We start from the raw sequence: 17,033 nt of genomic DNA on the forward strand, positions 1-17,033 counted from the left end.
TCTTCTGCTAGACCTTTAACATGATCAAGGGGTGCCTGGATGGCTCAGTCCATTAAGCATCTACCTTTGGCTCAGGTCATGATTCCAGGGTCCTGGGATCGAGCCCCATGTTGGGCTTCCTGCTCAGCAGTGAGTCTGTTTCTCCCTCTTCCTCTGACCCTCTGCCTGATTATGCTCTCTTTCTCTCTCAAATAAATAAATAAAAATCTAAAAAAAAAAAAAAAAAATAGACCTTTAACATGGTGATGTCTCTTGCTGGTGTTGCCAGGCTAGTAGGGTGTGACCAAAGGGCTGTCACAGGTGATTGTTCTTTATACCTGAAGATAGATTCATTGACCAAGAGTAAAGGACACAGGCCTCTACGTTATAACTCCTGAAGCCAGTTATTTTTGGAGGTTTTAGTTAATATAAGCCAATGAATTCCCCTTTTCTTCCCAAGCTAGTTTGAGTTGAGTTTCATTACTTGTGGTCAAAAGTTTACATTGTTTATGTGTAAATATACTGTGTCATGAAAGATATACTAGATAAAGAGAGCAAATAATTTATTGTCCAAATCAGGACACTTTTGAAAGTGAAACTGGATACATTTCATACTTAACACATGGCAACAGGTTACGCTGGAACTGTCCCAGGCCAACCAGGACATGTGTTAACCCCCATAATTAGGTTTTATCGTACCATACTGTATGTCTTCTAAACCTTGTAGTAGCTTGTTCCATGCCCATAGATTTTTGTTTTGTTTTGTTTTGTTCTAACATTTATAGGCAACTCTTTAATGAATCTCATTTGGGGACAGAAAGGGGAAGTCAGCCAGATGCTTCTCATTGTGGTTTCATGCAGTTAAGTTCTTCAAAGAACAAATAGTGAAATCAAGTCATTTCTTCTTCTGGAATTTTTTCCTTCTTATTTTTCTTTGTTGTAAGGTTATAGGTAAATGTATGAGTGTATGGGCATTATAAAAGAGAAGGGACATCCTGTGAGGGAGGAAATCAGACAGTAAATCCAAAAAAACAATGGAAATTAAAATTCCGAACTTGGGGGAGGATGGGAAGCAACGCATTTTTTCACAGAGCCCTTAGATGCCATAAAACTGTCCTCAAAAGCGGGAATGGAAAAAACCACTGAGCTGCAGAACGAAGCTGGGGTCTTAGCTTTATAGCTTTTAATGTCTTTGGAGTTGGGCTGGGCATCAAGTGCCTTTTCCGGAACAGGCCAGAGAAGATAAGTCTAATTTGGTTTTTAAGGCTTTAGTCAGGCCCGTGGCCAGCAGCCTGTGGAGGGACACATGGTGGTGGGAGTACACCCAGTTCTTCTCAGTCCAGTCGCAGCCCTGGGGCCCACTGGAGTGGGAAGATAACCAGATTTGCTTGGTTGGGGTCTGCTTATTGATCATATAGATTCCCAGATCTCCACCCAGGTTAACTGTTAAAATACCACTCTTCGAATGTGTAAGGTTTGTTTGCGAGGTCTTCAAAAAACTCTGCTGAGGAGTCCAGTGCCTGCTCTGCCAGTCTTTCATAGGTGGTCTCCTCCAGAGAGCCAGGGTTGCCCAAAGTTCCCACTGTCCTCACAGTCCTCAGAAGCTCTGCTTTCTGACATTCACAATCTGACGGAGGCAGTGGAAGCTCAAACTAGCGTGGCTGGGTACGTGGGTCACTCTGGTCCCAATGCACAGGCCCCAGTGACCATAGAGCTGGGTGTCCCTCCTCGGTCCCCGGGGCCCCCGCACTGGTCAGGGTGTCGGAACTGAGCCCGGGGAGCCAAGAGGGCCAGGAGGCCAGCAGCAGCGCAGCGCTCACAAGCTGCTCACAGTTGCGGCTGCTCCGCCCTCCCGCTCCGGGGACCGCCCATAGAGTTCTGTAATACAGTCTTCATGTGTAAGAAGAAGCTCCTAAAAATTATATATATATATATATATAATATAAGTATATAATTTAATATAATAAAAACTGTATATATGTATCTTTTTAAAGAGTTATTAGTTTGGGAAAAGGGTAGTTTCCAGATAAATTGGGGTGATAAACAAAAGCATCTGTCCATGTAGGCAGCCTGGTGTGACGGAGAGACAGGTAAGTGGCCCTGTGTGACATACCCGTGGATGTGGTGGCAGGCACTTTATGTTGGCCTGACCAACAATGTTTCCTTGTTTCATTCTCATTACAGAACCCTTCTTGGCTCGTTATGTGGCAATGGGCTTAGGCACAAGCGATGAAATATAATTGCTCTAGGCAATCGTAGCAATTTAGTTCACCCATATTAGTGAATGATTTTGGAAAGCTTTTCACCTACTTACAGCCACCAGAATGTCAGGAGAACTCTGTCGGTGACTTCTAGGAAAGTTTTTCTTTCCTGAAATGAGAGAGACACAAGAATATATGTCGTTCTGTCTCTGGATCTCTTACCCCACAACATTCCTTCTCTTGGTGCTGTTGTGTTAAGATTCAGTGACTGAGCCTGGGCAGCAATGTGAGGTTCATGAGGTAGTCAGTCTGTGGATAGACACCTGCATGCTGAGGACAGGCGCAGACACATGGAAAGCTCTTGGGTCCTTAACGGCATCACTCAGTTTGGAACCAACCCTGGGATTTCTGCCTCCAGATGTCTTGTTAGATAAGCAAGTTATATTCTTATGGGCTAAGCTGTTATCAAGGAGGTATTCTGTTACTTTCATCTGCATGGAACCTAATTAATATAAGAGACATAAATTCAACACCAGGCTGTCAGTGACCATGTCATGGTCATACCCTACTGGATGGGGAAATTCTACAGACATAACCATAACCAATCCCACAGCATCACAAATGCTGCCCCATATTTTTCAAGAAGAAGAAAAAGTTGTCTAGACAGACCTCCTATCACCCACCTAAGGAAACCTCTCTCCCTTACTGTCCTATCTCTTTCCGCTGTAGCAAATCATTCTTCAAAGATGGGTATGGAAAACAGTCAACATAAGTTATAAGAAAACTACAAATATCTATCTTTTGTGACTTTATGCTCACTTCCTGACTAAATTTGGAATAGTAACTACTATTGCAACCAAGAGTCGATTGGCTTTTCTAAAATCCTGTGTAAAGCTTTACCCATTCCAGGACACCAAAATTTTCATGGAGGCTTGGAGCAAGCAACAGGAGCCTTTTCCCTCTCAGTGCTTGGCAGAGAGCAAGCTCATCACAGTGAATTGGGTTCTCCACATCCTGCTACCTTCCTAGTATCTGTTTATCAGGTCATTGGATGATGACTGAACGAGCATTGGTGTCACTGTTAGGAAGTATGGTCTCTAGCCGTATCTTTGCCACCAGAAAGATCTGCCATCCAAGGCACCTTATGCGAGCCCCTAGGAGATTTCAGTTTTACAATCTGTAAAATGAGGATTTTGGATGAGAGAATTTAGAGTTCTAAAATTGCATACTCAGAATCCAGAGAGACTTCATCTCAGGAAATGAGGTTTCATAGCACAGGCCAGCCTCCCATCCATTATCAGTGGTTGCTGGAAAGTTGTGTTGAGAAGTGTGGTAGACTAAATAGATACCTACGATATCTGTCTCTCTGTAGATACCAAAGATGTCCATGACTTAATCCCTGGAACCTGTGAATGTTATTTTGTATGACAAAAGGGACTTTGCCTAAGTGATGAAGTTAAAAACCTTCAGATGAGGAGATTATCCTCAATTACTTGGGTGGGCACTAACTGTAATGTAATCTTACAAGAGACAGGCAGATTTGACTACAGAAGAGATGAGACGGGTATGTGACCACACTTCTGGCCTCCAAGGTGGAGGAAAGGGTGCTAAGCCAAGGACTAGAGGGAATGCAGTTCTAGAAGCTTGAAAAAGTAAGGAAACAGATTCTTTTCTGAAGCTTTGGAGGGGACGCAGCCCTGCCAACAGTTGGATTTTTGACATCTTACTCGAAGTAGAAAAGAATAAATTTGTATTGCTTTAAGCCACTGAGTTTGTGGTAGCTGGTTATAGCAGCATAAGTAAATAATTCAAGAAGGGTGATAAAGTCTCATTGACCTCAGCAGAGATACAGACTAGGTTATATCTGAGATGTTCCATTCTGAGTGGAAGCGAGTGGCAGTGAGTACTTTCTTGTCTCCTAGCTGCAGTTTCTGGCTTGGAATGCTACGACTCTGGATATGTAAAAATAGCTTTGTAATACACTGGTATTTTCTTTTATCTGAATATTGCCGTCTTACATGGATCCTCCGATATGTGCTGACAGGTTGCTCTTCAGCTTCCCTCATAAGTTATAGTTACAGGCAACAGCAGACTGGGGGTGCCCATGTGAATGAATTACTTTCAACATTTATCTTATTCAATTGGCGTTTATTGCAGTGGCTTCTAACCTATGGCATGTATCAAAATAATTTAAGAAGTTTGTAAAAGTGCATGCCTGGATCTCAACCCGATGGACCCAAACAGAATTTCCTTAAGTGTTTATTTTTATATTCTTTGAAGACATTATAAAATACAAAAAAAGTTGAAAACAATTGATTTACCAGTCAACTGCCATTGACCAATATAATTTGAAATACTCCCCATATATTGCTACTTTTGTAACAGAGTTGACACCCTTGTGGTTCTCTCTCTCTCATTACTCCCATGTTCCTATGGTGGTACATAGAGATAAGCCATGCCAAAAAAGCACAGAAATTTTCCTTAAAAGTGCATTAAATAATGTTAAATATGAGATTTATTACTCATACTAAAATGCTGACTATTTCAGGAAATTGCCAGTCTGTCTTAGGTTGGATGGCATCTCATCAAATTTGATGTCATCTGTTTGCTGACTGGAGAGACAGAAAATATTGCTGTTTTATCCTACTTTATACAAACATTAAATTGAACCATCTGAAATTACTGTTTTTCTAGGTCAAAAATATTTGAATGCTGGCAATTCCATATGGTTTATCCTGCTAAATGAATTTATTAGTAAATAAACTAAAATCAAACAAGCTAAATTACTCCAGCGCTTTTTTTAAAAGTGAAATTTAGTAAGTAGGTAAATACTAGTATAGCTTCCAGGTTATGGAAGATAATCAAAGAGGTGAAAAATACATTGTTAGTTGAAATTCTGTGTATTATTGTCTTTGTTGATTTTCTTCAACCTTCCGCAGACATGAATTTGTTTCATCGTCTTCAGTGATTTAGTACCTGTGCATTGAATGTGTGAATATAACTATTTTATATGAATGAATAGCCATCACAAACCATGAATTTTGTGTGTGTGCTTAAAATTCTGTACTATGATATATACTGTAAATGACTTTATTACATGTATTATTAAGGTTGGGCTAGGTGTAGCTATAGTGTAATAGAAATACTATTGGAATCAGAGTAAGAAGCCTTGAGTTAGAGTCCACATCTGCTACTTGCTTTCATTTCCCCATCTGCAAAATGGGGAAAATATGAATACTGACTGTGTAGAATTGCTATGAGGCTTAAATGAGATAATGTGTATGTAGGTGATTGTAATTCATAAAGCACTGTAAGGTATCATGGTGTATATGAAATAAGTACGTGCTGAAGATTAACCATTTGTGTGTCAGCAGACTAAAGCTGTTTCGAGGATGCGAACTGGGTGCACTTTTTAAATTGACAAACAGAACTAGTCTATGCATTGATAAAAAGGGTTTATCCTTTCCTACGGAATAGATAGCTAACAAGGCTGCGTGATTTATGTGAAAAAACTAAAGTCTATTACTAAAATAAAAAGCAAGATAAAAATAATTAGCCTAACAATCACATTTCAAAAAGAATAGGTGATTTTTAACTGAAAAGATTTTTATTATTTTATAAAAAATTTTATTTTAAGTAATCTCTGTACCCAAGGTGGGACTCAAACCTGTAACCCCAAGATCAAGAGTCACACGCTCCACTGACTGAGCCAGCCAGGCACACCTCAAAAGATTATTTAAATCTTCACTTTTTACTTTAACCCAAACTTCTTTGTGTTGGGAAGTATAACATTAATTTTATTCAGGCATTCTTATAAGAATGTTTTGTTGTCGTTGTTTCTAAATGAGCTAATGAATCAGATCATGCCAGGAGGTAACACACATACTGATGCTTGGCTTCCGTGTCAAGGATCTTACAAAGAGTACCTCTCCACTGCACAAGTACTATTACTTTATTTCAATCACTTTACACTTCATGAGCATTTTGATCTTGTTTCAAATTATTTCATGGATGTAATTAATGAAATAGGAAGTGATAAACTTTCCTATTTTTACTTTATTTACTTCTGTATTATATTATTCATCGGCATTTCTCCTTTAAGAGAGGAACAGTAAGTGAATAGTTCTCTTCAATACGTGTGGTCGTTGTCTGGAAATAAAACCACCCAGGAAACACTGAGAATGCTTTGAGAATATCAGGACAGTGGAAGGGCTGTTGAAGAGTCTTGGAGCAGAGGGCATTTAGGCTGAGCCTTGAATAATCAGTAGATTTACCCATGGAAGAGCAAATGGGGTGGGTCTGTGACTGGTGGAATGACGGGTAAGAGGATGACGGAAAGATGTGCAAGGGTGAGGAGGCAGCACGGCCAAAGGCACACAGGTGTGAAACACCACAGGATGTGGGATTCGAGTGATAACCAGTTTAGTATTGCTAGAATATAAAACTCTAGGAGGAGGAAGGCAAGGATGATTTCTAATAAGGGATGATCCTATGGCTGGATAACCAGGTCACCAGGGTCTTGCCTGTACCTTGTTCATTACATGCCCATTTTCTGATTTGATGAACTTCAGTGGCAGGTGTCATCAAGCAAGGCAACTGTTTTCTGGAGAGGCTCTATCACACATGCTCAAAGGATTTCCCCTTCTTTCCAAAGCATCTGGTACCGCCACACAACTGGCTGATAAATACATGGGTAAGATTATTTTTCTGTTCAAAGCTATCAGGGATGCTGACGTCCCACTCAAGAAGGCATAAAGCTTCGCCCAGGCATCACTTGGGAAAAAGTGTTGCTTAGCTGAGCAATTCAAACTGGGCACAGTATCAAATCCATAAAAAAGTATTCCATAAATAGTAGGAGTGTGGTGGTTGTGTTTATTTTGATAATTGAATTCCCCTTCCCCTAAACCTAGACTTTGTCACTTAGATTAAATTCCTATCACTCTAATCTAATTCTTTGTGCTGGCCTGTAGGTTGGGCACACTGATAAAGGTATAGTAGTATTATTAAATGTGCTGTAGTGTGATAAGGCCTCATTCTAAGGACTAGGACATATTACAAACTTATTAAAACAGAAGAAATGTATTTAACTTCAGGCCAGCATAAGAGCTAACACATTTATCAGTATCTCTAATTAATTTTTTATGGGTTTATAGACCTTTTTAAAGAGTTAAAATTTTAGAAGTAGAAGTTTGAAAAAAATCTAAACATATACTTAATATTTCATTATATTTTTTATCCTAGAATATCTTTTTTAAAAGGTGGCTCATTAAATATTGCTTAGGTAAATAGGATAATGGTAAAATACATATGTAAGATAACAGAATAATAATTCAGAAAATGCTTTTGCACTTAGCATCCAGTTTATGCAATAACACTTTGCCATTATCTTTAAAACCTCAGTGAGTCCCTGAATTTTGTGTATAACATTTTCCTTTCGTTAAAATGTTATCAGATGTTTATCTTTAAATAGACGTGAAATATCTAACTGTATCCACTGGTTAGCAAAGCCAGCTCTGTCAAGGCGCAAGTGTTTATTCACGTGTGGGAAAGTGGGATGGGTGGTCTTGACCCTCTGTTATATGCCATTGGTCGGTTTGTGTTTTCCTGTTCTGTTTTCACAGTTTTAGTTATCATAACTTTGGAAATTTTATATAAATTCTTGATACTTTAGTATTTTTTATTTTCTTGCTGGTTCTTTTCCTCTGCATCCTGGTAAAATGTCTCAATTTTGCCTTTCATTTTATTGAATCCATTTTCTAAAGCTCAGTTCTGTTGTATTTGGGATCCAATACATATTTTAATTCACTATTGAAATTTTAGTTTTCTTACTTTTTTTTTTTTTTTTTTTTTTAGTCTCATCTTGCTATCTTATCCCATACTTTCTTTGTAAGGAGAAACGGCTTCCACAATACCTACTAAGAAAATAGAATGGCTTTGATGCAAAAAATATAGACATCATTCCTCCCAACTTACAAGTGGATATATTATATTTAGAATACCCTGCCAAACATCTGCTAATATTAGGTTCTGATTCTAGTAATAAATCCTTATTAGGGTTCTGTACTCCTAAGAAGGAATCTTTAGGGTCATATATCAGCCTATATCATAGGCCGTAAAACAAACCACCCCAAAATTTAGTGGCTTGAAACAACATTTATTAAGCTTGCTATTTTGCAGGTCAGAAATTTGAGCTGGGCTCAAGGTGAGTCATCTTCTTGCCTGACTGAACTCAATCATTAGATTTCACCCGGCACCAGGTCAGCGGGGGGCTGGCTGGTCTCGCACAGTCTCACGGGGGACAACTCATCTCTGCACACTTGGTCTCTTACCGCCCTCTGGCTTGCTTGGGCTTGTACACATGGCAGCAATGCGTTTCCAGGAGACAACACAAGTGTGTAAGGACTCTCGAGTCTTAGTCTTGGAACTGGCACAGCATTGCTTCCGCTGCATAACAAGGATCAGAGCAAGTCACGAGGCCGGCAGAGATTCAAGGGGAAGGAAAGGAGACTCCTCCTTTTCATGGCAGGAAGGCAAATTGTGAAGGGCGTGGATACAGATATGAGTCCTGGATTGTGGCTAGTTCTTTGCATTCTGTCGCAGCAGCATTCTGTTTCTCCGGTATTGATATGTGTTTTGAACAGGCTCCATGTTTGGTTTATTTTTCTTTGTTTATTTTGAAGCCAGGACAGACCAGGCAGAGCTTTGGGGCATATAATAGAAGGGTGTTTAAATTGCCCTTGTCCCCGCTCACTGCCTAACTGGACCTAAATATCTTCACAATATTCTTCCCTTGAGAAGCTCAGTTTTCTTGTCCGGTGAATTTTTTTCTTATGTTTCTACTGATATTTTGCTCAGAAGTTGAGAAAGCCTACCGGACGGATGGGGAGCCACCTTAAACTGGAAGACTTAGCTTGATCCTAGATTGTTACTCCTTATTTCAGGTTATAGGTTATATTCATTTGCTGTCACAATGACCACCATAATACTGTGTGTGGGTTTTTTTTTTTTTTTTTTAAGATTTTATTTATTAGAGAGAGAGAGAGAGAGTGTGGTCACACAAGCAGGGGGAGGCACAGAGGAAGAAGCAGACTCCCTGCAGAGCAGAGAGCGTAATGCAGGGTTCAATCCTAGGACCCTGAGATCATGACCCAAGCCGAAGTCAGACGCTTAACAGACTGAGCCACCCAGGCGTCCCACATAATACCATGTTTTGAGTATTGCTTGCTGGAACTTAATTTCCTGATGGGTTGCCTGACATGCAAAACCATGATTTCTTGAGTTCAATTTCTTACCAGATAATTCATCTTTGTCCCGTGCTCCTTGCTACCTGCACTGAGACCTGGTATTGTTTCTGAGCTGGCAATGTTTGAATTGGTTCTCGTTTACCCTTTTGAACCTACATCAATCAGGCTGTCAGTACAGACATCCACATTTACATAACTAATGGCAATCCTGCTTGATGTCATTTCCGTTTGCGCTATGACTAGAGATCTCATTTACACACTGGTGACCTTCCACATTTCACTTCTGTTAATTTCATCTGTAGGTCCTTCAAGTTCAAACTGCAAGATTCCTGCCTATTCAGAGAAATGCTGTCAAGACTCTTGTCCATGCCAGTTTCTGCTGATTTTTTTTTGCTTTTATTTATTACCCCAGCTTTTAATTTACTATCTTATTGATGTAACAAATTTTGCTCTGATATTTTAACATCCTTTTGGCCTCTCTCCTTTTTACTGCAGAAGCTATGAAAACTCGTGCTGTTTGTATCAGACTGTGCTGCTGTCTTTCCCAAGAGGGTGCTAGAGCCCACACTGAGCCACCAAATTGTCTGTTTTGATGGAACTGATTAATCATGCAAGGTAAACTTCCATTCCTTTTTTTAGTGAAATGAATAGATTTTGTTTATTTTTTAAAAAGTGAATAAATTGAGTTAACTGGTTGACTGGATTGATTGAATTTTCTATTTTTGGCTTTAGGATTTTAAAAGTCTGGTTTCCAATTTTATCAATAATAATTAGAAAAGCCTAGGTTGCAATCCTTATAAGGAACAAGGTGGGTTTTATTTACCATTTAGGAGTTCATTGCTTTCTGTGATTAGCATTCTTACACCCCCATGAAATGTGCCTGCTGTTTAATAGAGGCCGTTGAACAAGGACTCTGGAGTCAAGGCTCCTCGTTCTGCTGATTGCTGCCTGGGTGCCCAGTCTCAGTTTCTTCGTCAGTATAGGACAAGTCATAGGCACTCATACATAGCGCCATAGGGGATGCAATACGTAGAGTGCTGAGAACTATATCTAATAGAGAGGAAACTGTGAATTCTGGCTACCTTTCCCATTTTCATCCTATAACTGGTATAAAATATATTGAAACTCAGGAAAAGATTCCCATTTTGACCTCACCAAGAACTATGTCTCCCTGGGATTCCTCTGCATCCCCTTGTCCTGTCCAGCTTTGCTCCAGGCTTCTGCGTTTCACTCTTCTGGCCTGTTTTGGATTTTTTGCTGTTGGTAGCAGAAACATTGCAGAACCCCCTGATGTCTGGAAAATACGGGCAACAGGGTTTGTGGCAAGGGCATGGGAGGGTGGGAAGTGCTCAGACAGGCAGAGGTACCAGGCTCCCGGCTCTGCTGCGGGGCCCCAGCCTTTCTGCCTTCCACATCAGAGGAAAGGGTTTGCACCCCTGTTAATAAAACTGATAAACTCAGGGTCACTCAGAGAAGGCTGCTTGCAGCATCCTGAAATGCCAAAACAAAATTCCTGATTTCCTGGGGAAAGTTAACAGGAAAAGTAATGAAGGAATAGACAAAAGACAAAAATCTCTCGTTTTGGTTGAATTATTCTAGCCTGAATTTTCTGGCAAGCACACCTTATTTGGAGGAGCGTGGGGCAATGGAAATAACACAAAATCAAACGTGGAAGGGAAAATAGACCGTGCTAGCAACCACTTGGGACACTTGAACAAGTCACTTCCCTTCTTTGAGACTGAGTTTTTATATCTGGAAAATTAGGGTGCTGATTTGTGACCTCTAAATTTTCATACCACTCTGACATTTCTTGATTCTTTTCTAAAGCATAGGAATGTGTTTGTTACCACAGGCGGTGTCCCTGGAAAGGCCTTAGAATAATTGTGGAGCCCATTCAGCCTCACTGTTGGCAGAAATCTTGATGAGTATGATTTAGCGTACTTCCCAGAGCTACTGCTTATGATGTGGAGCCAAATTCCTGGGGCATCTGAGCTACTGCCTGGCAGGAAGTTAGGCCTTCTTCCAGAACTGCTAAGTGGTACCTTTGTGACCTGACTGTGTTAATCATGAGTTGGGCACTTTGGGAGGTATATTAGCTCACTGATACCTCTGGATCAAGCCCAGGTTTACTTTGTGGGAATAAATGGACATGGCAAAGAAATATATTCTTCCATTCCTAACAAGTGCATGAATCCCAGTCTGCCACATCAACATGGGGGGAGTATCAATATCAACCAGAAACATATCATATATATGAAGAATTTTAAGTCCATGATTCGACAATGTGGTAGATATTAGAACACCTGCATCTCAGTAGCAATATGCCAAAGGAATTAGATATTAAGTCCTGTTCTATGGGCTATACACCTAAATAATTTGACACTTATCCTCTGCATGTCCTCTAAAACTAATTTTCTTTTCATTAGTGTGACAATGACCTAGAATTTCTCTCCAGATCCAAGAAGACAGGACTTTCTCATATGGAGATCGAGCTTCTAATAATGCTTATTTAATTTAAAAAACAGGGCAACCACTTAAGAAATGCCTGGTCGTTTTAAATGGAGGCGTTTATACTACAAATATGCAGAGGAAAATTGCCTTCATCTGACTTGCTGTGTGGCTACCACCCTCCCAACATATACGTGCTCTCTCTCTCTCTCACACACACACACGTGCTTTCAAACACACGCGAACACACATGCACGTGCATACCTATGCACACGGATGTCCACACGCTTGCTTACTTTGCATTAATTTGCATTCTAGTATGGACGCTTTGTTTGCTTGCTTGATTTGCATTCGAGTGCGGCCACCAACACTTAGGCTTTGGAGGTGGACAGACTTCAACTGAAGCTTTATGATCTTGATTTGGTTAGTCTCTTGGTAATTCCGGACTATCAGTAGTATTTGCCTTACAGAGCTGTCGGAGTTCTAGCTAAGATCACAGATTGTATTAGTCAGGGTTCTCCAGAGAAGCAGAACCAATAGGCCGTGTATGCGTGTGTGTGTGTGTGTGTGTGTGTGTGTAGAGAGAGAGAGAGAGAGAGAGAGAGATGTTTTAAGGAATTGGAGACCCAGGGAAGAGTTGCAGTTTGCCGGCAGAATTGATTCTCGCTCAAGGCAGGTCAGTTGTGGTTCTCCTAAGGTCTTCAACTAATTAAGAGTCCCACTCACATTATGGAGAGTAATCCATTTTACCTGAAGTCTACTGCTTTAAGTGTTAAATTCCATCTAAAGAATACCTTCACATCCAGAATGATGTGTGACCAAATATTCTGGGTACTGCGGCCCAGTCAGGTTGGCACATGCATTATCACCCACATATAGAAAACTACGTGGCAGTGTGACACGTAATAAATACTTATAAATAAAATATTATTTTAGGTAGTCACAAAAGAACTTCATTTGACAGTAATTTTGTCTCAGACTCTCTCTATAGGACTACTAAAAGAATCAGAACCAAACAACGTAACTTTAATTAAAATTGTTAACCCCCTGAATTCACAGATTAGAGGTAATTCAGACTTGTATGTAACGGTCCTGCAGAATTGTAGCAGACTGACCAGAATAAATTGGAGTTTGGGGTTCCCTTCTTGACTTTCTGCTACTAATTACTCTCTCTAAACGTTTTCAGATGTAATTTGATGTTAATTCTCTCTTGCACTGGACACATTGCTCACAGGCACATTGCTCAAAAAAAAAAAGAAGAAAGTTTGTACTCATTCAAAAACATCAGAGTAAGGTAATGGATAAAGGAATGATTAAGTCTTAACACTTTTGGAAATTACCTTGATTGTCTGTAGATAATTATATCTCACTTAAATTGAATCAGACCAACAACAGTAAAAACAACTATTGAAAATTGCTAATCTGGTAATTTGGGCTTTTGGAAAGCAATATTGAGTAACTTGTCCAACTAATCAAATCACTTAAGCAGGCATCTATTTCTAAGGCAGCTGCTGAAAATAATTTGTGATTGAGAGGCTTAATCTTGGGCTCTTCTCATCAATATGCAGTGTTCTATGTTATTAGCTATTTCATAAAAAATGATGAAAGTGACTATTTTTTCAAAAAGCATGATGTCAACACACAGCTTATACCATCCCAAGGTCTTCTCCTCAATGCCTACACATTCATATTAGCAAATCAAATTTAACATTTTTACTATACTTTCAGCCTGGCAAGATCTAATTTTAAAAGGAAATTATCAGAACACTTTTGTGCAAATAAAGTCTTTGTTGATGTATACACTTGATGTGAAAAGAAAAAAAATATTGTTGAATGGTATATATTCTGTAGATGATGGATTTCATATGTGGATAACAGTCTTCAGTATGAGTGAGCAATTCTGAGATTAAATTTATCCCTCAAATGAAATGAAAAGAAAAATTAGGACATGGATAATGAATAACCACAGCAAATGGCAGGTTAACCACAAAATAATCTATTTTGCATGTAGGACAGATTCTTAATGGTAGCACTCCTAGATATTTTGGGAAGATGTGGCAGTATGGGGCATTGCTGAGTCCTATTCAGTCTGCCCACTTGGGTGATCTGTATGGGCAGATCTTCCTGATGGAAGATTCTATTCAAGGAAGAATCAGCCCAGAGAATCTAATGATGATGAAAGTCTCATGTGCTCAAGGAATGGGGCAAGCAATGATGTTATGTAGAGTTGCCAGATATGGAGTGAGCCAGATGACCATCGCAACTTTAAGTGTGAGGCAAGAAGTTGGTGTGAACAGCTTGGAGAAGCTTTATCTGGTAGGAAGGATTAGGCCAAATAAGAGAAAATAATTTCCATGGGAGTTAAGAGTGAGGGAAATAATGGTCAGGGTGGCTAGGTAACATTGCATAGAATGATTTGAAGGGGTTAAAGAGTTTTGCATGTTTAGTGTTTTGGGTGCTCATATGAAAATTGGTAGCTTTCAGGGGTTATGTGTGCAGTGTCAGATTAGACACAATGGGAACCTAATCTTCCTTTAATTTGTACTTACAACTTTAAAGGCCATTAGAACTTAGTTACACTTTTTTTTATCAGCATATAGTCCAGAGACATACTGAATTTTTTACAGGTTCTCTAATTCAGATACAGATGAATTAATGACTTCATTTGACTTTTAAACAAATAAAAAATAGCATTTTTTGTTTACATTTTAAAAGACTTATGAGAACTATTACACATTTAAGAGTAATAGTTTTCTGAAAATAATAAGTGAATTAAAAGGAAGGTTTGCTTTGAAATTCCTTGAGATTAGCTTTTTAGCTGTAGGGTTGTTGGATAGTTGTAATAGATTTATCAAATAAAGAATCAGAAATTTGTATTTTTGCGGTGCCTGGGTGGCTCAGTCAGTTAAGCGTCTGACTCTTGATTTTGGCTCAGGTCATGGTCTCAGGGTCATGAGCTCGAGTCCCACATTGCGCTCCACACTCAGTGGGGAGTCTGCTTGAGATTCTTTCCTTCTGCCCCTCCCCCTGCTCCCATGTGCACACACACTCTCTCTCTCAAGTAAATAAATAAATCTTTAAAGAAATTTGTTTTGAATGTAAGTATTTGAAACTATGACAGAAACGATAATTCATCATCTTCAATATGTAGTGTCATATATGTGAAAATACATATTTTCGTATTTATGAATATATGTTTTATTCACATAAAATAAAAATATAACTATATATAAATAAATTTATATATTCCCATATGGATATAAATATGTATGATACTTATATTTTAATATGTAGTTTCATAGGTATATATTTTGCAATATTCCATTTCATTGTATATTTCAGGGAAGTTTTCTGAACTTAGAGTTTTTTAACAGTTGCTTTGATGAATTGCCTGGGTTTTCTTCCTTGGGAAACCAATTATACGTATGTTGAGTCTTCTCTTTCTTCTATTATATTTTATATATTCCTGAAATTATTTAATATTTTAAATTTATTGTATATGTTTACTTTTCTAAAGATTTTTCAGCCACTACTTCCCTTCAAGTGTGTGTGTGTGTGTGTGTGTGTGTGTGTGCACATTCATTTGCTCTTACATTCCCTTTGGTTTAGCCTTCATTTGTGCCCTGGATTTTTTTTTTATATATGTTTTTTATTGAGTTTTAAAACCCATTTATGAGTGTCCTATTTATCACTTATATTGTACTTTTATGTTTTACATTGTTTTTCTTTATATATTTCTCTATATTGGAATATTGGGTTGCACGTTTCATCAGTTTCTAGGAAGATCTTGCTGGCATGAGTTAATTATAGAGATGTTATTTTAATCCTTCTTCTCTTTGTTATGATTTCTTTTTATGGGATTTTACAGCAATTTTTTTCTGTTGATGATCTTTTTATATAAAATGTGTTCTCCTGGCTTTTTTTTTTTTTTTTTTAAGATGAAAACTGGTCATAATAGCTGTTTTTAACATCCTGATCTATAAATACCTTTTCTGTTATTTTCTGAGGTCTTAAACCATGTTCTTATACTTGCTTTTCCCCACTCCAATTTTTATCTGGATAGTCTATTTTTTTTTTGTCTTTAATACCTCCATTTGTCCAATTTCAAATCAATTTCCAGAAGTTTCTCCTTGGCTGCTGTTTGTCCTGGGGGCTTTGGCAGATGAGTTAGGAAGGGCTTAAGTCCCAGGTTGCTTCAGTCTTTTTAGCACTGACTCCTTCCAATCACCTATGCATGTGTGAAACCCCTCTGTAGTTTGGAAGCTTGGCCCACTGCTGAGAATCTTATGACAATTTTAAGGTTTTTCTGTTCTCTGTTTCATCAGTTGCTTCCTTCTGTTTTTTTCCCCATAATAGATTCTGATACCATGTAGGCATTAGAGTTGGTGGTGATTTTCACCCCCTCATAGTGTGTCATGGGGCTGTTTTGCTTCTTGGTTTTGATAAAGATTTCTCTGTGGGTTTTTCATTTTGTTTTCCTAGTTGCTCTGATTTTATGATGAGATTCAAGAGGATTAAGAAACTATACCACCACTGCTATCTTCTCAACATTAACCGATTTTATCCATATCTGTACAAACAGTGCTCCACAGAACATGCAGTGGGAACCATTAATTTAAATTAGGTACTTCAAATTTTATTTCTCAAAGTGGAATCTTTCAAAGCTCTTTATTTTCTTGGCAGAGACTTCCCAAACTACCCTAATTGTTTTTTTGTGTGTGATCTAGGAGGTCTTTATAGTATAGAGCTTAAAAAATTAATTTATATTTGGACCAGAGTTCTATTCTAGGAGATGTATGATCTTGGGCCACTGTTTGAGCTTTACCTCATAGGATAGTAAAATGAGAAAATTTCTCTAAAGTTTCTGGCACAAGGTGTGGGACATACTGATATTCAACATATTTTATATTGTCTTCTCCATGTCCTATACTTCCCTTGAATAGTACTATGATTTTCTCATTCCTGAGTTAGTTTGGAGGCAGATAATGTATCTATCTCCTTCATTGCTATATTCTCAAGGCCTTGCATAGACCAGGACACAATGAGCATTCAGAATACATTGAACAAATTAATAGAACTAGTTATTATTTTTGTGATTTTTATTCTCTTATGTAATACTAACAATAATAGCTAACATTTAGTGAGTACATATTAGGTTGCT

General features: G+C 38.6%; 2 pseudogenes; one reads left to right on the plus strand and one right to left on the minus strand.

Annotated features, from left to right (window-relative positions):
* Positions 1-1,189: 1,189 nt before the first annotated feature.
* Positions 1,190-9,646, minus strand: LOC113264923 (frataxin, mitochondrial-like; annotated as a pseudogene).
* A 4,278-nt stretch (positions 9,647-13,924) lies between these two features.
* Positions 13,925-17,033, plus strand: part of LOC113264922 (suppressor of SWI4 1 homolog) — a 131,008-nt pseudogene continuing 127,899 nt past the window's right edge.

This window comes from Ursus arctos, unplaced genomic scaffold, assembly GCF_023065955.2.
Source record: "Ursus arctos isolate Adak ecotype North America unplaced genomic scaffold, UrsArc2.0 scaffold_23, whole genome shotgun sequence".
Classification (NCBI taxonomy): Eukaryota; Metazoa; Chordata; class Mammalia; order Carnivora; family Ursidae; genus Ursus; species Ursus arctos.